At 43.7% G+C, this 22,798-nt stretch overlaps 3 long non-coding RNA genes across 3 annotated transcripts; 1 reads left to right on the forward strand and 2 right to left on the reverse strand.

Moving 5' to 3' along the window:
• Nucleotides 1–255: 255 nt before the first annotated feature.
• On the reverse strand, nt 256–22,135 carry LOC128326999 (uncharacterized). The gene is made up of 4 exons (XR_008308393.1): nt 21,958–22,135; nt 8,862–8,930; nt 1,147–1,362; nt 256–592 (listed from the first exon to the last, which is right to left on the reverse strand). It is a non-coding gene; the product is annotated as an uncharacterized LOC128326999 (long non-coding RNA).
• LOC128327000 (uncharacterized) lies at nt 7,737–17,566 on the forward strand. The gene is made up of 6 exons (XR_008308394.1): nt 7,737–7,945; nt 9,896–10,027; nt 10,324–10,406; nt 13,132–13,253; nt 15,498–15,680; nt 17,288–17,566. It is a non-coding gene; the product is annotated as an uncharacterized LOC128327000 (long non-coding RNA).
• Nucleotides 16,742–19,167, reverse strand: LOC128327001 (uncharacterized). The gene is made up of 2 exons (XR_008308395.1): nt 18,814–19,167; nt 16,742–18,012 (listed from the first exon to the last, which is right to left on the reverse strand). It is a non-coding gene; the product is annotated as an uncharacterized LOC128327001 (long non-coding RNA).
• Nucleotides 22,136–22,798: the final 663 nt, after the last annotated feature.

Here is a 22,798-nt window from a genome sequence, read left to right on the forward strand (position 1 = left end):
TTTAATTCCTGCCATACACAGAGTTACAGTTCCTAATATTCCCTGGGCAGGAGAAATGATGGCTAGAGGAGTTTAAGTATATGGTGTAGACATGTTGTACAGAAGCCAGTCCCAGGAGTTCTGCCTGATCCCCACACACACTCCCCCACAATTTCTGAACAGAAATGGCATATCCAGAATTTCAAAGAACGTCCGTAGTAAATATTTTTGTTAAGACAATAAAAATAGAAAGGAAAGGAAATGTTGCAATGAAGGCACACTTGACAGATTTATTAAGCATACACATGCTAATTAAGAAGTCCTCAGATGCTAATAAGTTCTCCTTGTGCCTTTGTTTCAGGGATAATTTCCTGCATATCATAGATCTACAGGTCAGAGCTTAGTGACTGTGTATGTAAGAACAATTATTTTTCCATTTTAGCTTTCTTTGCATGCACTATATGTAGGATTGAATTGAGATCTACAGCTCACATGTGCACACACACAGAGCACATACCAAATCAATATTTCATTTTTACAGAATGATTTGTTCCCACTACTGTATCAGATAATCTCCTTTGTGCCTCCTTCTTCCACTTCATGAAATCTGTAACTAAAAAAAAAACAACCTTTCAAAACTAAGGTGTCATTTTTTCTTTCTTTCCTCAGATACAGTAATCATTTTCCAGATAATGCACTCACTTGATTCAAAATGTGTAGCATACTGCAAATGGCAAAATAAGTATTCCGTGCTTTGTTGTTCTTTTGTGACATTTCCTGGCCAACTTTACATAGAAGTCCTGTTTATTGGGCCCTATATTCTTGTAGTGGACTCCAAGTCTACAGTTAAACCACAGGGGAAATATGTCAAGAGAGTGGGGGGAATCCCACAGAACTCCTGATTATCCTTCATGTTAACAAAAGGCCCATTGAGTTTTACTGGCTAGGAGAAAGTGGGATGGAAACTCAGCTGCCACAGATGGGACAAGATCTGATTTCTTCGGCGTGGCAAAGTATATAACTTTGCAAATTAAAAGGTTTTAACCCCAAATGAGTAAGAATCTTAAGCTTCCAGGTTCTTACAGAATGTTGCAGGCCTAGCAATAAGAAAGTGATAGAATAACATCTCATTGTCTGGAGCAATGGAACTCCTGTCTATGCTGCTACCTTTGGTTGGAGATGAGAGAAGAGACACACTGCTGCTGCTGTCCCGTCACAACTACATAGAAATTCTGGATTCCTCCATTGTTTTCTATGGACAGTTCTCACTTCTGCCCCAGAAGAGGAGCGGGGGAAAGAGTCTAAAGGAACCAGAAGTCAGGCAGACTCTGTGAGTCTATTAATTAAATCTGTTGCTGAGACATGAGATGTTAAAGATGTTACCTGAAATGATGAGGGGAAGGAAATTGGAGAAAGGAAGACATTATTTATTTGTTTATTTATTTAACATATTTGTACGCCACCCAAAACTTACATCTCTATAAGCCTCTAATAGTGCTAGTAACCTGGAGATGGGATTGGGGCTGGAGGCATGACTGCTGTGAGGTTAAAAACAAAATACAAAAAAACCTCCCCCTGCCTGCACTATAGAGGGATGTTTCAGGAGAGGAGATCAGGGGCGGGGGAGATACTCTTTTCCTTTCCCACTCTCCAGATCCACAACACGATCTTACAACTCTATCAATCATCTTTATCATTACAGTCTCAGATCAGCATAAGTACAAAGCATAAAAGAGGTATGGGAGGCACAAAGATTTGTGAGGTATAATGGGCATAAAAGGCACAAAGGCATTTAAAAAACACTGTGTAGCTGTTTAGTTAAAACTTTAGAAGACATATGAGGCTATAAAAAAAATCAGTATGGCTAACTAAAGTGCTATAATAGCAGTAAAACTGTAAAACTATAGAAACACTAAAAATATAAAAAGCTATACAATGGTGTTGAAACCTTCCGTGTAGCACAATTTTGAAAGCTATAGTATGGTCAAGAGGGCATGCCCTAGCTGGGCTCTGATGTAGTTCACTGTGGCCGCCCTGATAAGGACCCACTTCGTGTCAGGACCCAGCAGGTTTGACACGCTACTGCACAAAACTTGGCAATGTTATGTGTGATGGCGGGTTCTGCCGCAGAGAGCAAATCAGGCTGGCAGACTGCAGGCCTCCTCTCTGGCTTCAGGGAAGGGGCATCCTCATAATGCACCACACATTCATGCAGTGCATTATGCAGGTTCCGTAGGGGTGCAGCTCCTCCTGGCACCTTGGTCTCCACGCTGCCTGAGGAGGCCGCTACATGTCTGGGTGCATGATCTTCGTGTGCAGACTCTCAATGAAGATTGTCTGCCTGTAGCCCTTTCTCACCAACCATGAGAGAGGGCTCTGTGTATGGGATTTATGATCTCTTCATGCCAAATTCATTTTGGTGATGTACTTTCTTTAGGAGCACAAAAAGAATTTCTTCTAATAACATAGGTTCCCACAAAATGGGGTGGTTCTGGCAAGTTAGGGAACTCAACGTGTTGCCAAAGAAAGCAGATTACTGAAATGTGTTTGGTTATAGCAGTGTAACTCTCCCCGGTAACTGAGTCCTAAGCCATTTCAAGCTTTAAAGTGGTTTGTAAATAAACCATGATCACAACAATGCCATAGGCTCCATCATCACAAAGAAATGGAGGCTCCACCAACTGCTCTGGAACATCTCTTGCCTTGAGAAGTGGTGAGGTACATGTGTGAAACAATATGATTGTCTTAATTGCTTTTGAAGTCCATTAAATTTAATATACTGTAAAGTCATTTGATCTGATCAGATTATAGAGAATGCTTATCCAGTAATGCTATAGGGAAAATAAAGAGTAATCGCCCATCCATTAAGTCCCTCTGTCATCACATATCAAACTCTCTAATGTTGCCTTGCCACTGTCAATTTCTGTTGCTAAATTTACCTTACTTTCTTCCCCCGCTGGAAACAAAAAATTCCACATGGCTTATAAACACCTGGCATGTACAGAATCAAATTATATGGCACACAATACTATTTGAAATTTTTAAAAAGATGACTGGATTTTGTTCCATTTGAAAAACACACCCATTTTTCTATCTTGGGGTGAGCTCTGGCGGGGATTCCTGTGGGTTTTCTGCATGCTTCTGTTTTTATTTAAAATGGGGAGGAGGGGCGGTTCAGGCAATACCTTGTCCACCATACTCGCCATACATGATAAGAACTTGCACATGCCATGAGTGTGCATATCCTTTCCCCCGTCCCAATCACATAGGGGTGTTATCCAAACTGCTCCTCTACACCCATTAAAAATACTAATTTGAACATATTTCTGTAACATGAAGAGGGGAAGATGAAGTATCATGCAAACCAGCCCAAAGTTTTGATGACCCCTCATTTATTACCTTGTACTGAATTGATTGAGCTCTTATGCTCCATAGTTATGAGCTCTATAGTGCTGTAAGCTCTATAGCACTTAAATGGTGCCAGTTTTAATTTTGTTATAGAGCCTGGCCATTCAGGAGGAATTAGGAGAAATACCCTTCTGGTACCCCGAGCAGAAGTCTGTCCAAATCATTTTAAAAATACTTTCGGTCTTCAAGCAACTCTTTCTACATTGATTCATCAACTTAAGAGCCCTTAGAGGTCTATCACAAAACCCCAGCACATTGCAGAATAATTTGGTGCATGTTCTTTGGTGAATGGGAGCACTATCCAGGCCTGTTGGGCCTCGCAGATGCCCCACAAAAACTCAGTGAGATCTAGAACACACCCAAAACTCTTTTGTATACAAAGCTGTTTTGTACAAAGCTCAATAATGCAGGGGTGCTCAAATTTGGGTCCCCAGATGTTGTTGGATCATAATTCCCATAATTTCCAGCCACAATGGCCAAAGGCCACTGTAGCTGGAGATGATGCGAGTTGTAGTCCAACAACCCTTTGTGTCAGCACAATCAGTGTTGTTATTAAAAAAAGCAATATCAAGTTTTTCTCCTGTACAAAAAAAACCCTGAGAGTGAGAGAGTCTTGGTATCAACTTATACAGGTGGCAAAGTTGAACAACTCTTTTCAATTTTGGCATTTTGTGAGAAGAAGTATTAATTTTTAAAGGAATGGTATGTTCTGTCAGATTTCCCCTGCTGCCTGGGAAGCTTATTTCCATTCACATTTTGTTGTAGACATGCAGCAGGTTCATCAGATTACAACCAATAATATTAATATTGATCTTCTGCCAGAATGGCCCCCAGTCACTCCTGGTGATATTTCTGATCTAGTATTTTATTTTATGTATTCTTATTATTTTACATTTATATAACCGCTTTTCCTCTGAAGAGCTCAGAGCGATATACATGGTTATGTTTATCCTCACAACAACCCTGTGAGGTAGGTTAGGTAGTATCACAGCAAAAGTCTGGGAAGGCTCCTCAAGGTGACTTTTTAGCTATAGAACTAATTAAATCTAACTAGCTGGCCCGAGTGTAGAGCATCTGCGCCTCTAGTTCTCCCTTGTTCTTGGGCCCCCTCTCTCATTCTCAGCCCCTCGTTCTCAGCCTTCACCCCTCCTATTCCCCCCTCCAATGTTTTTTCTCTCTGGCTGGCCACTGGCCGGCGCTTTCTCTCCCCAGCCCACCTACTTTCTCTTTTTCCCCCTGCCGCCACCACTTTCTCCCCCCCTTCTCTCCCCCAGCTGCCACCGCTTTCACTTTCTTTCCCCTCATCTCCCCACCACCACTGCTGCTTTCTCTCACTGCCAGCCTGCCTGCCTGCCCATTTGCTGGCCTGTCCATTGGCCTTACGTTTCCTGCCACTGTTGCTTTCCTCCCCCCTCCCCTCACTCGTGAACTCTCGTGAAAGCTGCCACACATGGGATTAGTGATCGGTACGTCTAAGAGAATTATATATATAGATATCTATTGGTGGGTGCCAATCCTGGCAATGGATTGGATTGCAAGTGTACCTTAAGGTGGGGCCTTGCCATTGTTATCCCTATTTTTAAGAAGGGAAATAAGTCTGAACCATCTAATTATAGGCCAATTAGCCTTTTGAGTGTAGTAAGCATACTATATGCTAGGCACTTGTATCTGAAACTACCGAGTTGGATGGATTTAGAAAATATTACTGCAGACAAACAGGCAGGATTTAGAGCAGGTTGAACTACAATGGACCAAGGACTAGTCCTTCAACATTTGGTAAATAAGTATGCTGTTAAATAAAAAGGAGTTTCATACACTACATTTATTGATTTTAGAGCTATCTTTGATCATCTATCAAGAGAATGACTATGGATGAAATTGGTAGCCACTTCTATAGAACGTCATTTATTTCTCCTTATTTGGACACTCTATGAGGGTATACTGTGACCAGCAGGGCCATTTGACTAGACCTATAATAGTCTCAAAGGGAGTCCAACAGGGTTGCATATTGGCTCCATTGTTATTTAATTTGTATATTAATAACATGGTTGGAGAACTAATAGATATTAAGTTTCATTCTCCAAAAATATGTGCTAGACATCTAGGGGTCCTACTTTATGCAGATGATGCAGTACTTTTGCCATTAACATTAATTGGTATGAGAAGGATGTTACATACCTTTGCAGAGTGCTGCAGAGAAGAATATCTAACAATAAATTATCAGAAGATCACGTTTGTAGTTTTTGCGAGAAGTCCTGTTTTACATAAGTGGCAGATTAATGGAGTGATTATTGAACAGAAGATGTGTTGCAAATATTTCGGTTTTATTTTTCAAGCCACGAGCAGTTGGGGTGCTAAGTATGTGAGGGAGAATGCCCAGAGGTCAAAAAATGCTATTTTTAGGTTCAGCTGTCTCCAAAGGAGGCCATCATACTCCTTCGGCTATTAGGGTCTTTCAGGCTAGAGTGCTCCTTCAGTTATTATATAGCTCACAGATATGTGTTTACCAGAATGTTTATTCTTTGGAAGCAGTACAATTTCAATTCCTTACCTCAGTTTTGACAGTTCCGAGATGCACACCCAACTTGTCACTATTTTATACATGTTGTAAGCCGCCCTGAGCAGTAGTGTACTGGAGGGATGGAGTATAAATTTTTAAAATAAATAATAAACTTAGTGTTCCCTCTAATTTTTCTCATCTGTGCACAGAATGAGTTTTGTTCCGGGTGGCAGTATCAAGGAAGTGTGTGTGCACATGCAATCTGAATGGGGGCTTCTTGATTCAACCTAAGTGGATCTAAGATAAACTAAGCGGACATCGAAAATCTTGTGTGCACACGCCTTAGGGGGAACGCTGCACCCAATACTGTTGTGCAGCTAGAAGTAGGATTTCCTAGTTGCCTGGTTTTATATTTTCTTGCCCGGTTTTATATTTTCAATTTTTTGCTAAAATTAATTTTCCTTCCTTCTGGCTTGGCCCCATGGGTACTGAATAATTCATATAATTTGGATTGGTCAATCTTATAATTAGAAAACTCATGACACACAGACTCTCTGCAGAGTTCCTAATTTCAATGGGCCATGACAATGCAAGAGCTTTATAGAGACAGTGCATTCTGGATATGGAATGGCAGAGGGATTTGAGCTCTGTTCCTAAATATGCTAGATTAGGTGATAATAGACTTATTTATAAGCCAGATAATTATTTATCTTGCCTTATAACTCCGAACTTGAGGCAAGTTTTTATGAAAGCTTGAAAATTTCATAACATCCCGTGTATGAATAGACCATGCCCATGTGGTAATCTGGAAGTTGAAAAAGTAGACCATGTCCTATGGCATTGCCATTTTTATCAGGATATTCATCAAGAATTGATTGTTCCTATTCTGCTTAAGTATCCAGGTAGATCTAATTATTTTTATGTTGTTCTCCTCCCTTGAGATCAAAAACCTGAAATTTCTGTTCTAGAAATTTGCTAGAATGTTACTAGATTCTGTGTAGTTGCCTGCAGAATTCGGAAGAGATGCACTGACCAATCAATACATTAATATGTTAATGTGTTAATTATCTGGTTCTATCGATAATGTTAATAATACCATTGAACAGGTTGCTGATATATTGTTTTTTTCTGGATTAACTGTCTAGGAGTACACTCTTTTTACGTAATGGTATTACTATTTATTTAACACATTTGTATACCGCCCAAAATACAAGTCTCTGGGCAGTTCACAACATAACAATAAAAACAACAAATAAAAAGGTTAAAACATTAAAACAATTTAAAATTTAAAACGTTAAAATTGTTAAAAACACAATTAAGACAATATCTAATTAAAAGCCTGGGTGAACAAATGTGTCTTGGCTGCCTTTTTAAAAGTTGTAAGAGATGAGGAGGCTCTTATTTCAGCAGGAAGTGTGTTCCAAAGCCTCAGGGCAGCAATGGAGAAGGCCCGTCCCTGAGCAGCCATCAGACAAGCCGGTGGCAACTGCAGACAAACCTCTCCTGATTATCTCTATGGATGGCGTGGTTCATAGAGATGAAGGCATTCTCTTAAATACCCAGGACCCAAGCTGTTTAGGGCTTTACAGGTTATAACCCAAACCTTGTATTTTGCCTGGAAACCTGTGATAGATAGATAGTAGATAGATTTAGGTGACATCTCATGTTGTTTTATTGTATTTCCATTGTATGTTTATAACTACTTTTGGTCTAGTAGATTACTGTAATAAAATGACTGACTGACTTGTTTAGGAGAATTCCTCAAGCAATCTGGAAGTACAATTTCTCCCACTTTTCCCTATGACTTTCTGAATATGATGGCAATCTTGTTTTCTTCCATTCCAGAATACTTGTTAGTAGTTGTGTGGGGGGAAACTCCCACACTTAAAAACAAGAAGACAAACTATAGAAGGCCAGGAGGTAATTCTGTATAACTGCCTCAGGAGCTGAAAGGCATGAGTGGAGAGCAGAGAGGGAACTAACTAGCTCCAATCCCTTCAATTTTCATGCTGGGACAGGAACCAACACAGGAAACCTTCAACAAGCATATGTCTGCAAGTAAGAAACAGGGAATTTAGCAACTAATTAACAACTAAAGTTTAGTGTGAAAAATCTGGGATTTTTTTTCCTTTTTGTTTGTCAGTCTAAAAGTGGAAGTTGGAAATGAACACTTCTGTTCTGAGGCGATACACTCTGCCTCTTTACTTTATTAATCCAAACAGGCTACAATTTTTGTCTCACACAGAGAAAATTCTTTTGATGAGGACACTCAGCATGGCTGAGCTAATTATTTTCTTCCCACTGTCTCTATACAAATCTTTTCTTTTTTATTGTCAGCATGCTGATGGTCCAGATCAGAGATTTAACTTAGTAATGGGCACTGCAAAGCCCATCACAGGTATCTCTCACAGCTCAGAGAACTTCAGCAGAAATTATTCTCCCATGGGTGGCCTAGAAGTCTGGTCTTTTAAAAAGAAGTGAGCTGAGTACAATAAGAAAACAAGGCAGCTCTGAAGAATCGAATATCTGAAATAATCTCTGTTCTGCTACTGCCAAAGTGGGGAGGGGGGATCCTAATCAGAATTCTACCCTTTGTATGGATTTGAAAGTTGAATTCCAGCTCTTTAAAGCTCAGGCTTCTTTCATTCTTGCACTTGAACTCTCATCAGCATAATGAAGGATAAAAGGACATTTGAAATCTCAAAATATAATACATTTATGTAAGATTACATGTCACTACTACTACTACTACATACTAAATAACTTTATTTATTGGCTGTTCCATAACAATTATTCCTGGGCAACTCACAAAATAACCCAATAAAACAGCATAATTAAAACACAACATATAATTAACATATAATTAAAACACAATACAATTAAAAAGAAAACATTTTAAAAATATATTTTAATGTTGATACTAAGTACTATGTGGCTCTACAGTCAGTCTATACAGTATCTAGACAATGCATACCTGGATGGGTTATACTTTGGCTATGCAGTAGACATAGGTGAAGAATTTCAAACTCAATGTGTCCATCACCTGGGTTGAGATAATATTCAGTGTATTATTATTATTATTATTTTATTAATTTATTCAATTTCTATAACTCCCTTCCAAAAATGGCTCAGGGCAGTTTACACAGAGAAATAATAAATAAATAAGATGGATTCCTGTCCCCAAAGGGCTCACAATCTAAACGAAACATAAGATAGACACCAGCAACAGTCACTGGAGGTACAGTGCTGGGGTTGGATAGGACCAGTTACTCTCCCCCTGCTAAATAAAGAAAATCACCACGTTAAAAGGTGCCTCTTTGCCAAGTTAGCAGGGAAGGGGTATGTCAGAAGTTCACAAAATGGCTGCCAGCATCAGAGCTGGCAACTAGGAGGAAGTCTACAAGCAGTTCAGCCCATCCTTGAGCAACAAGTTGATCAGACTGCGGAACTAAACTGGAATAAGCAATTTTATAGAACCTGTTGGAATCCTATTAGCCTTTTGTGTTACTTGAACCTTATTGAGCTTGCAATACCAGCCTCTGGCCATAAGCAATACTAGGCCAGTAGTAGCCTCCTCCTGTCAAGCTGTCGTGGTGCAGTGGGTAAGGCACCTGCGTCCTGTTGCCAGAGTTGTTGGTTTAAGACCTGTTTCAAAGCTTACAAACAATTTTATAACTATAGATATGATGAATGAAGAAGTGCAAAGGATTATGGCACCATTTTTCACTTTATGAGAAGAAACAGTATTATGCCTTTGATTTAATTGTGGCTACTTCTCTACTTTTTCTGTTTTGAGGAAAACAGGCAGAATAATTATGCACCTGTGAAAAAGTGAATATCGCAACTCCCGCTTGTACAGGTGAAAGAAAATCAGGACAAAATGAAACAATCAGAGTTGAATTCTACTTGATGAAATACCTGTTCTAATTGGATGCAGGTGCCACAAGTTCTTTCTGCTTTTGCCTTTCATAGTTAAGGTGCCTTCTAAAATGTCATTCTTCTATCCAGGACCAGACTAACCAGTAGGTTTCACAAGAAGTCCTGTGGATAAGGGCTCTGCCTGTGTCACAAAGTCCTAACTAACCAAGAACATCGTCTTGACGACAGCATCTGTGCACCAAATCTCTACAAGGCTATACAGTAAGGGAGTCATTTAGTAGCAATTCCACAGTCATGAAATTCAATTCCTCTAAGACTTGCTTATAATCCTTCCTTCCTTCCAGCTCCCTTATGCCCAGTTCATGGGGCTCTCAAAAGGGTCTTTCAAGTACAGCCAGTAGTTTTCAGGTTTTAAAAACAACATTTTTATCCTATATTTTCTGTTTTTGTATAAAATTACTTCTAATATTTGTTTGTTTATTTATTTGTTCTTTTGGGTAAGCAGAGAAAGAATATGGGAATGTTTCAGTTGATTTGATATTTGATTTTTGTTGCAGTAAGAAATGAGGACTAACATGTTGTGCCAAAGCCTTCATGGAAAAGGTGGATTATAAGAAGAATAATGGATGGATGGATGGAAGTAAGAAAGAAAACATTTTACACCTGTTCTGGGAGGGAATTAAAAGCATAAGGGGCAGCAAAGCATGAAGACATTTGAAGGGGCAGAAGAACTTCAGATGGCTAGGCTAGTAAAGCTGGAGGAAGAGCAAAGATCATGGGCAGAAATGAAATGGGATACAAAGGAGGAGCTCAAGCCGATACGTCAGGCAATTGGAGATGAGATATTGGATGGAAAGAGAGGACTCTGGAGTAGGGAGGTAGGGTTGGGAATTGTCAGTGTACACATGGAACAGAGAACCATGGGATTTGATGAAGTAACCTGGGAACAGCATTTAGAGAGAGAAATATTGAGGGATCCAGACAAAGCCCTAAGGGACTTGGGTCCTCACAATCAGAGGAAAAGTGGAGGAAGAACTTCCTCTTGTGGAAAGCTTGAAACAATGATTTGACAGGTAGGAAAGGAATCATTTGTACAAACACCTAAGGCATAGACGGAATTGAGCAAGAGAGAGTGATAAACCTTAACAAAAGTGGCAGGAAGGTCTAGAAGAATGTGGATAGAATAGAGGACATAATTGGTTATTTTTATTAGTTTCAATTGACTACAGGAGGTAGTTTCAGTGGAGGCAGTTTCAATGGAGTACAGGAGGTAGAAGCCAGATCAGAGGATGTCAAGAGCAGATTTGAAGGGAGAGAAGTCCAGGCAGTGTGAGTAAGCAATACGTTCCAGGAGTCTGGAGGAAAAGGATAGAAGTCAGACTGGACCATAGAGGGAGAGAGAGGATGGATCAAGGGATGTTGAGAATCGGGGAGACAGTGGCATGTTTGAATGTCACAGGACCTAGGGGGAGGGAGAGAGAGAAATTGATAATGGATAATGGCAAGGGAGATGACAGCCAGAAGCTGGGAAGATCAAGGGGTCATGTGGAGGGCTTGCAGGAAAATAGAATAGACAACACATCAAGTAAGACAGAGGGGAAAGCATAAAGGGCTGAGGGAGGTGAAGAAAGAGGGAATGCTGGAAAAGGGAGGGGGACAAAGGAAATGAGTACAGAACAGATGGTTTCAGTTTTGGCACTGGAGAAGGCAACAGAGTCCTGGGCAGAGAGTTAAGAGGCAGAGGGCCTTAGCACAGGCTCAAAGGCTGAGAAGAGGTGCTGAGGAGTCCTAAAGCTGGTGTGGATCAGGGTGGTGTAACCAGGTTGTTTAGTCAGGTAGACTACAGAGAAGAAAGAGGAGAAGATTAATTTGTAATGGATGGATGTAGTCAACCCATTTTTTTATTCTCCTCAAATATATTCAGCTTCGTGATAGAGGGAATGAGCCAGGGCTGGCTAAGTTTGAGTATCCCCATAAGTGGGGACAAGTGGTGCATAAAGGTCATTTGGAGTGGGGGCAAATATGTCATGGCTTGAGAATAGGGAAGAATTGAAGGCTGGAACTGTAGAGCCTAAGAAGGGTACAAACCTGGCAGAGGAGGGCAATGCTTTGGAGAAAACCAATGTAGGTTGTGGAAAGAGCAGGAAGCAGGATATGGGGAGGGTGGACTGTATGCAGTGCTATAGGATTATGATAAGGTGATGATCAGAGGGAATTCTATAGCAAATCGGTCAGGGACAGAACAGCTTTTGTTGAAGACAAGAAGGCCCAAGGCAGTGCATGGGGGTGTCTGACCAAAATCAGTAATTAAAGGCAGAGGCTAGAGAGAGGAGATGGGAAGCAGCTGCATCCAAGGATCATCCACATGAATATTGAAGTTACCTAGGAGCAAGGTAGGGGTGTTACTGGCGAGGGATGCAGAGGGGTGTGGAGTCTCACAGAATGAACTTCAGTAGGAAGAGAAGCAGTTTAAATGAGAGTCAACTGGGACTGGAAGAAGCAGAATTCAAAAAGAAGACCACTTCTTTTTCGTTTTTGGTTAATCCATTCATTGATCCAAGCCAGCTTTTGAATGGAGCTTTATAGTTACTTGTATTCCAGTCCTGGAGCAGAGGCAGGGCTAACAAACAGCCAGCAGCAAGAGCATGGCAAAGCAGTCTGCATTTGCCTCTCTGTATGTAATATCGATTTCATTACGCTATTAGTATTCCTGATTCAACTCCACTGCCATGTCCTTGCATACCACAACTCTTTCCCTTGGATTCTGCAGCTGCCGCCGCCACCACCATAACTTATGGGGCAAGTTGAGCACGAGAAAGCAGTACAGTACAGTTAATATCTGCTCTTTCATTTGGGCATTGAGAACTGAGGCTCTACAACAAATAGATGAAGGAAGGGTGGGATCATATTACCGTCTAGTGGTTGGAGGGATTAATGTTGTGCCCATTGGTATAAATACTGAGCAGCATCCAGTCATGACTAAGCACCATTGAAATCAATTAACAAATTAGTCATGAAAAGATAGTCCCCATTAATTTCAATGGAATTTAGTCATGACTCATTTAGTCTGGATGATGCCCACTGTATCTCAAAAGTCTATAGATTCTTGATGGTGCACATGTTTTGCATTCCTCCTCCTACTGGTGTGGATCATAGTGGATCAAGGTCAATCAGCGTGTTGACCTCAGCAGGTATTGACATCAAATAACTCCAATTAAGGCTCTAAGTCCATTAACATTAGAATCTACCAAGCTGATAGTCATATTAAAGGTTGTTTAACACATTATGTCAGCTTCTGTTCCAAAGGAGTGGGGGAAGATTTAATGATGAATTTCATCTCATTTTTCTCTCTTCCTTCTTTTTAGAGAAATAGTGCTATTTCACTATTTATAAAAAACTAATGAAAGAAAATCAGTCATTAAAGCCTTCCCCCTCTGGGAACAGAACCGGGCATTGAGGGAATTCAGAGAGTCTCTTCAAGGAGCAAGTAACCACCTGTTCTACTACTACTATTGCAAATGTGTATATACTGCTTTTCAACAATATTCTCAGAATGGTTTGCACAGCAGAAGGAATAATAAAATGGTTCCTTGTCCAAAATGGGCTCATGATCTAAAAAGAAACGTAAGGTAAACACCAGCAACAGCCACTAGAGAGATGTTGTGCTTGAGCAGGATAGAGAAAGTTGTTCTCCCCCTGCTCAGTATAAGAGAATCACCAATTTAAAAAGTGCCTCTTGCTCAGTTAGCAAAGGCTAATCTCTAATCTCCTAGCTGTCCTCAAGAGGAAGCAATAAAATGGGCTGAACTAACATTTCAAACAGGTAGTCTATAGAGCATCTCCATACTCTAAAGCCTATTCCTAATTTCCTCTTCTGCTTCCTCCCCCTTTTCATAATTAGTCTAGGGGCAAATAAGGGAGGAGGTAGAGGAGGTGCATGCATCGTAGGAACATTGGAAGCTGCCTTATACCAAGTCAGACCATTGGTCCATCTAGCTCAGTATTGCCTACACAGACTGGCAGCGGCTTCTCCAAGGTTGCAGGCAGGAGTCTCTCTCAGCCCTATCTTGGAGATGCCAGGGAGGGAACTTGGGACCTTCTGCATGCAAGTATGAAGGTGCTCTTTCCAGAGTGCCCCCATCCCCTGAGGGGAATATCTTACAGTGTTCACATGTAGTCTCCCATTCAAATGCAAACAGGGCAGACCATGCTTAGCAAAGGGGACAATTCAGGCTTGCTACCACAAGACCAGATCTTCTTATGTACCAGCAGCTATTGCCACGGCACCATAAAACCTCTAAAAAATCAGGGGAGCCCGCCAAGAGGTGCTGCTGTTGCCTCGGCTGCACTTGTGGAAAAGTGCTGCAAGATTGCAGCCTATTTCCATCAGAGTGAGATGGGCAGGTACATGCTGTATGAGTGGCAGTGTGAGTATGACCTCCGTCCACACTTCATCCCTGGGGATGTCGAGAACTGATGGAACTCAATGCTTCTCTTGCTCCTATGCTTGCAGGAGCAAAAGGCAGCCATCCACGACCTGACTTGGAATTGTGTCTTAAGTGAGTGCAACCACTCAACATGGAGTGAAAGCTCATGTCAGAGATGATCTGGCACTTGAGCCCTTTCTGTTTGCAACAAAGAACTTGTATGCCAAGGCAACACCTCTGAGCCAGGCCTTACCTTCTATTCTTCTCCTTGAGAAGCTGATGGGTGAACTCCAGACCTCACTGACCACTAAGGATGGTAGAACTGTGACAGGTCTGCTGAGAGCTGGGGTAGTGGAGAGGCTCATCAAGAAGTTGGGTGATCAAGAGGAGCATGTTTTGGCCTGTCTTTGTGGCCCAGTTATGAAGGGCAATGCTGTCCATGTGGACCACCTGCCTGGGTGGAGGGATCTTCTGGTGGAACAAGTTAGAGAGGAAGAGCAGGGGAAATTCAATAACCAGGAGGAGGGGGCTGGTGTGCATTCAAGGGTGTGATCCACACCCAGTAGCAGAGCAGGCCATCCTTATCCCCTCCTCTTCCCAGTCCAACTGCACAGCATATCTGGCAGGTGCACCAACACAGCTGGCAGTTCACCCATTTGTTCCACCCAATGGTTCAAGTGGGGGTGGCTTGGCGCCTTGCCAGGGGTGCGGGGGACTCTGCTGACCAGGTGCTGAGCAGGGCGTTTTGCAGTACCTGCAGAAGCTGGTGGAGAAAGACCCAGAGATGGATCGCATCCAGTTCTAGGCAATGCACCATCAAGTCTGGCTGGACTTGGCGGTGGTTGCCGGATGTCTCCTCTACTGCCCATCGACCAGTGTCCAGAGCAAGAGGTTGTTCTCCATGACTGGGGAGGTCATCACACCCCATTGGTTACTCCTGGACTCTGCATTGGTGGAACAACTGTTTTCCTCAAGGTTAACCTCCCCCTGCTGGGCTACCCCGAGCTGGAAGTGGAGGTAAGTGTGACTCGTCCCCCCAACTCCTGCAACCTTCAGAGCAGCTCACCTCACCCTCACCTGGCAACAGCACATGTCACAGTCTGCTGATAGTGCTGTTGACACATGCAGACACTCATGCATGCACCCCACTGGCACCGCCCATGATGCTGACCAATTGGTGCCTCTGCCCAGCAGCACTAGGGGGCTATGGCAGAGCACAAACACTAGGAGCCGGATTGTATATATTGTAAATAGTTAATGTTCTTAAAATGCTTCATATAGTTTCTTTGCTTCCTTCCTCTTAGTTCTGGCATCCGCACTCATACACAGATGCACCACACATGCACACAATGCCAGTGATGAGTCAGTGGTCTGATGCAACCACATGTCTGAGAGCCTTGCAATGCCGTAAAGCTGTGGTGGCCCTGCCAGCCTGAAGATTTTAAAAAAATATTAGCATGCACAAAAGAAAGACGACTTCTCAGTAGGTATGTTATTGTAAACATTTTGGAATGTTTGTGTTTTAAATGTCTTTTTTTGTAGTTTGTGTTGCTTAGTGGTTTGTAGTTAGGTTTGTGGTTTCCGTAGTTAGGTTTGTGGCTTGCTGAGTTTAGGTTTGTAGTTTATTGTAGTTTTTAGTTGGTTTCTTTTTCTGCCATCCGGAATAAGGTGGATTTGAAGCAGCCCCATTATTCCCTTTGGTTAGCACCTAGGTACTCCAAAGTGGGTTTGGCGGTAGGGCGCGATGGGTGCTAACTACCACCCAACCTACAAGGCAGTGGGTTACTCAGGTAATTTTAAAGAATTTTTATTTATGTATTTTAGATTATCTGATGTTAACTTAATTTTTCTCATAGGGAATCCCTATGAAGAAGTTCTACAGCAACCAAGAATCCACACACAGTGTAGATTCTCGGTTGCTACATAATTTCTTCATAGTGATTTCCTATGATGAAGTTATATAGCAACCGATAATCTACACTGTGTGTAGATTCTAAAAGCTTTGTATGTAGACTCTCGGATGTTACATTGCTTCCTCATAGGCATTACATATTTTACCTTATTACAAATGAAAATGGGAGAAGGGTTCTGAAGCTCAGAAGCTTCAGCTCAGAAGGGTGCTGCCATCCAGCCTTTACTGGAGTGCACCATAAGACCTCTTTCCTATTTAATCAGTTTGATGGGTCAGATGCTTCATAAGGCAATACAGGAGCAGGACAACATGGGTCATCTTTGCTGGTGTCAGGCATTCTACCTTCCCCACCTTAATTTGGGCCACAAAGACTAAGGAAAGGTGTGGATGTACGGAGCGCAAGTTGGAAGTGAGCACAATTTGTGACATTGCATGATGTCACTACTGACCCACGTGGCACTGCTGTTAAGGCATCAGCCTGAGGTTCCACTTTTCCCGGCTCTGTGGAGCCTGAGCTATATATATATATATATATATATATATATATATATATTCATTATGTGACCGTGTGACATTTCAATTATAAAAGTATTGTACATTGTTTCATATTAATGGAAAAAACTCAAAAGCCAGTCATGTGATTAAAATGTTAATATTTTAAAGAAGAAGTTAGAAACATAGAACGATAACAGAGAATAGTAGCCTATACCATGAAAGCAACCACTACCATTAACAGCACAGAAACTGTCCCCAAAACATAAAAAGAATCCCAACAGCAAATTAAATTCTTGCAACATAAAAAGACCAGCTATCCCTTTCAAAGATTTATATAATTTTCAAATATTTACAGTTCATGTCTTGGTGGGACCAGAATCTGATCATTTCGATTAACTGAAATAAAGTTCAAATAAGCATGAACTTATGCTTCTTTGTATGGTATCACAAATATAATGTGAGTTTTGAGAGATGATGGGATAGGTTTAGTTTGACTGGTCACGTTGTCTGTACTGTCTTCAGACAGTACATGCATTTGAAGTATCACAGATGGGTTTTCAGTACAGAGGACCTCCAATGGGCTCTCAGTCCTGATGATCACAGAATCACATTTATTTGCGTTTTGATTTTTAAGCATTAAGGAAGATGAACATTGTGGACAAATGGCTCTTTCCCTTTCCCTTTCAGATGTCTCTGTTGGTATTGTTGACCTGTTATTGACAGTCAAACACTTATTGCTGAGAATATATTACCAGCTCAGTATCTAAAAAATGGCAGAGGTCAACCCTACAGGAAAAGCAGCTCCAACATACTGGTACTCCAGCTCAGATGGCAAATGGAAAGCTTCAGGAAAGAAAATGGGCACACTTAACAAGACTGAAGCCATATTCCAGGCAATAGGAATAAACACACCTATCCTTGATGCTATGTTTATAATGCCTCCAATAAAAAAAAGGTTGAAGACAAGATTTTCCTGTTTTCCCTTCTTATACATATTCCAGAAGGCCACCAATAGAAAACCTGTTTCCACTGCCCCTGCAATGGTGGTGAGTGCCATGAGGTTCTGGGCAACAAAAATTTCCCAGGAGACGAAAGTATGTTCCTCACTTAATCTTATACAGTTCATGTCATCTGGCTCAAAGACGATGGACAGAATATCATCAATATGACAGCACTCCCAAATTCCAATCCAAACCACACTAGTGCCACCGTTGATGTTAGAAAAGTTCCACATTCTCCACTAGACAAGCCCTGCAGGTGTCATGAACATATTCTAGCCACAAAGGCTAAGGGAAAAGGTACATAGCTGGAAGCAAGTGACCTTGGCCAGGTAGTTCTTCATTCTTAATACAGCACCAGGAGACAGTATGGCATTCACTGCGACATCAACCATCTCAGAAACTGCAGACTTACTGGAAAACACATCACACATTTATGTATATGTAATTATACACATGCATGCACTGTAATATATATACACCTTTTAAAGTGTGAACGGGAGTGACACCAATTAGGACCATGTTAAACTTTGAACCTTCTCCTTGATGAAGAACACCATTTTGCTGAAGTTTTTTTTTCTTTTGCTGAAGTTTCTTTCACAGACACCTAACCAAAGACATTGAATGGTCTTTTCTCACCAGACAGATGCTTTTTAAAAGGGTTTGGTGGAGGACAGTTAAATCAGTAACAAGAGAGTGGGAGAGTTCATATCTGCTCAGACAGGGAGAGTTAATCAGAAGTAGAGGGGTATGGGTTTAGGTGGACCGGAAACAGCCTGGAAAGCTAGGAGTCCAAACAATTGTTCTCTTTGGGAATCTGAGGCAGGATGAGCAGTTTTGCTGCCTGCAGCAGAAGTCCATCATGGCTTCAACTATGTTCTGCCTATAGTCTTGTAAATGTATTTTATTTTTTTACATGTTATATCCCGCTCTTCCTCTAAGGAGCCCAGAGCGGTGTACTACATACTAAGGTTTCTCCTCACAACAACCCTGTGAAGTAGGTTAGGCTGAGAGAGAAGTGACTGGCCCAGAGTCACCCAGGAAGTATAATGGCTGAATGGGGATTTGAACTCGGGTCTCCCCAGTCCTAGTCCAGCACTCTAACCACTACACCATGCTGGCTCTAATTCTAAAGTGCTTTTCTTAGACAAAGGAGACTAATGCTGGACTTCTTACTGTTTAGAAAGGTGGGAACACTTCCTTGCGTATACTTACATATATATCTCCAGAAAGTAGCATGCAAAGATCCAGGTCTCCAAAATGACTTCCTTGCCTTTGAGCTGGTCGCCAGAGCAACTACTCTGTAGAGCTCCAGCCAGTTAGAATGCTTCCAACAACCCTACTAACTTTAACAGAGGCACTTTTAAAACGGGCAGCTCTCCTGTATTTAGCAGGGGAAGAGCAACTGTTCCTATTTGGTGCAGCATAACACCCTTCCCATTCGATCTTGTTAATGTCTCCCTTGGGTTTCTTTTAAGAAAATTAGGCCTTTGGGGGCTGGGAATAGTTTTTACTTTCATTTTGCCATATAAAATGCACGGATAACTTTTTGTTGTGAATTTGTGTGTGGACTCGATGGCATACTTGACCTTTATGTGTGTGTTTAATTTATAATTAGCCGACCCCACACAGAGTATCTGTGTGCTCTTTGGGTCCAGTGGTCACCTCCCACCCCCCCCCCCCCGTTCTGCCCCAGTCTCTGCTTCTGGGCTCAGCCGCCTCTCCTCCCCACCGCCACTCCTACCCCCCCTCTTTCTTTCACCCCTCCTGGGCCTTGCCTCCATGGCTGGGCTGGGCCCGCCACCACCTCTGGCCTCCAAGACCAAGCCGGTCGCCGCGGCGACCAATCCTCCTGGGTGCACCTCAGCCAATCAGGCGCATCCGCTGCCCAGCCAGTCAGCTGGGTACAGGGACACACATTCCAAGGCACACCCAGGAGAATCCTCTCTAATAAAACGCTTGGTGTCCGTCCGTGGACGGACACCAAGCGTGTGTTCGTGCCTCCCTTGGTGGTTCTGGGCATGCGTGAAGCGCATGCCCAGAACAGGCCAGGGAGCCACGACCGCCAGCACCCGGCGGAAATCTTGGACGGCCACAAGCGGCTGCCCTGAAGAAGCTGGAGAAGCGCCGGCGGGGAAAACTGGCCGAGGCGGCGGCAGAGCCGCCGCCTCGCCCAGAAGAGACAGCAACCAAGCTGGGGAGACAGGGGACGGAACGGAGACCGGCGGGACAGAGCTGACCGTGAAGGGCCCGGGCCTGCCGCGGAGGATGACAGCGGCGCCTCCAGAGACCGCCCGGCCAGTGATTGAGGGGGGAAGAGGCGGCAGGGGAAGCAACGTCCTTTGCGTCCATAGCAGCAGTTTGGGCAGCAGCATAGCACAGAGAGGAGCTCTGTTCCTGAGCTCCTCACTTCCACTGTGCGAATAATTTTTTTTTCTTTGCCCGACTATCGTGGGCTGGAGCGGGTAAGGTGGGCTCGGGCAGCTGGGTGGGCGGGTGGGCGATAGGCGGGGGCGACGGCCTTCTCATGGGCCATTTTGGCCCGTAATCAATTGGGGGGAGGAGTGGGGAAGGGGATTTTGGAAAGCTGGGAGGGCGGGTGAGCTGGCGGCAGGAGGACAGAGGGAGGAAGGGGAAATGGAAAAAACAAACAAAACAAAAAAACTGAGAGAAAGAGACAAGCAGAAAGGTGGAAGAAAAAGAAAAAAAACCATTAAAGGCGGGAGAGAAAGCTAGCGCCCGTTATCATAACGGGCTTAAAAATATTAGTTAATATAATAGATGGCAACCATGTGAAAGGACTTGAAGGCCTCTGCCTGACTTCAGAATATCAAAGTTCAACCTCTCCAGTTTATTATTTTATTTATCCATCCATCCATCCATCCAATTTGTATACCGCCTCAAACATTCATCTCTGAGTGGTTTACAACAACGTAAAACAAGTTAAAACAGAGGAAATTAAAAAACTTAAAACAATTTAAAACCACAGTCAAATAAAAAATGTTGGGTGAAGACATAAGTCTTGAGGTACTTTTTAAAAGTTGTCAGAGAGAGGAGGCTCTTATTTCAGCAGAGAGCACATGCCAGAGCTCCGGGGCAGCAACAAAGAAACCCATCCCTGTGTGGCCACCAGACGAGCCGGTGGCAAATGCAGACGAGCCTCTCCGGATGATCTCAATGAGGGCGATGGGGCTCATGCTGAAGACGGCCTCCTCTTAACATCTTAACATTCCATTGTGAAGGGGATGGTAGGGCCTGAGCTCCATTAGGTGTCTGAGGGGTGAGGAATAACCCAGTGAAACCCCAGACGAGTGTGGCGCAGCCCCTCCCTATTCTCAGTCTATTAGGGGGAAGGGTGGGAATCCAGTGAGCTACTTTCAGATCTATATAACCAGACCTGGGGTTTACTCAACAAAAGAAGGCCGGGGGGGAAGGGGAAGAAATGCTAAAAATGATTGCAGTGCATATATAGTACAAGTGAATTTTGGCCCGTTGAATAACGGGCGCTAGTAATGGCGCTCCTGGCCGCCTGCCGCCATTCCCCCTCCCTCCGCTGTACGCCCCCCCACCTTTAAGGGCCAAATCGGCCCAGGCACTTGCCCCCGCCAGGCCGGGGAGACGGAGGCCGGGACCGGGGGCGGAGCGGAGGCCATGTAACTTTAAAAAAAAAATTGCTCCCGCCGCCGACGCCGCCGACCGCCCACCCTCCCTCCCAGCTGCCGAGTCCCCCTTACCCTGGCCGACTGCTGTCGGCCGAAGACTGCCCTCAATTTAAGAGGCAGAGAGGAGCTCGCAAGCAGAACTCTCTGTGCAAAGCCTCTTGCCGAACTGCCGCTTTGGGCGCTGGCATCCCTTGCGCCCAAAGCGGCAGTTCGGCAAGAGGCTTTGCACAGAGAGGAGCTCTGCTTGCGAGCTCCTCTCTGCCTCTTAAATTGAGGGCAGTCTTCGGCCGACAGCAGTCGGCCAGGGTAAGGGGGACTCGGCAGTTGGGAGGGAGGGTGGGCGGTCGGCGGCGTCGGGAGCAATTTTTTTTTTTAAGTTACATGGCCTCCGCTCCGCCCCGGCCTCCATCTATTTTGGCCGAGGCGGCGGCTCCGCCGCCTCTCCGGCTTCTTCGGGGCGGCCGCTTCTGGCCGCCCAAGATGGCTGCCGGTGCCGGCAAGCGTGTCTCCCTTGCCCTGTTCTGGACCTGCGCTTCGCGCAGGTGCAGAACAGGGCAGGGAGGCACGGACACACGCTTGGTGTCCGTCCACGGACGGACACCAAGCATTTTATTAGAGAGGATACAGCAAATTCCTCACCCACACACACAGACACAACAGAAAACCCTCAGAGTCCAGCAATTCATTTGGCTCTGACCTGTCCCTCACTCCACTCTTCTCCTGCAGAGAGCTGGTCTTGCATTCCTGCTTGTCTTATTTTTTCCTGCTTGCTTGGCTTCTTTCTCCCATTCTCATCCTCTCTCTCTCTCCAGAACATAAATGTTTTTCTCTTGTTCCCTTCTTTTCCTCAGTCCAGCTCTTCCCTCTGAATCCACCCTACGGTAACCTCAAAGGTCCAAAACACCCCATCTGTCCTTGTGCTCCAACAGGGGGCTACACTCATATGATTACATAGGTTGGCAGTGGCCTAATATATGCTGTGTGCTTTGATATCAAAATGGGGATAGACATTTTGCCCAGATTGCTTGCAGGTTGGTGGATTTTTCCTTTTTTAGTGGAGGTTAGGTAGTTAGTGTGCTTAGGCACGGGTCAAACAGGAAACTTTGAAAAAAAAATGTTCTCCAAAGGTGGTTAGGGAGGAAGTATGAGTTCTTGTATATCTGCAGGGAGAAGAGTGCTTGTCCCCCACACAGAGACTGTGGACTCCCAATGCAAGGACGGAACACACATCTCTTGGGGCATATGTACTTCTTTCTTCCTCAAACGTGACCCAGAAGTGTGGGGCAAACTGTTGCCCAGGGATGGTTTAGCCACCAACCTGCAAGCATAGTGAGAGGGTATGATTGGGAAGCAACAGTCCACCTACGGGCAGTATGCAGTTCTCCAAGGCAGACCTTTTGCTGGAAATTACATAAGAACCTAAGAACAGCCCTGCTGGATCAGGCCCAAGGCCCATCTAGTCCAGCATCCTGTTTCACACAGTGGCCCACCAGATGCCGCTGGAAGCCTACAGGCAGGAGTTGAGGGCATGCCCTTTA

The sequence above is a fragment of the Hemicordylus capensis genome, chromosome 5, assembly GCF_027244095.1.
Source record: "Hemicordylus capensis ecotype Gifberg chromosome 5, rHemCap1.1.pri, whole genome shotgun sequence".
NCBI lineage: Eukaryota > Metazoa > Chordata > Lepidosauria > Squamata > Cordylidae > Hemicordylus > Hemicordylus capensis.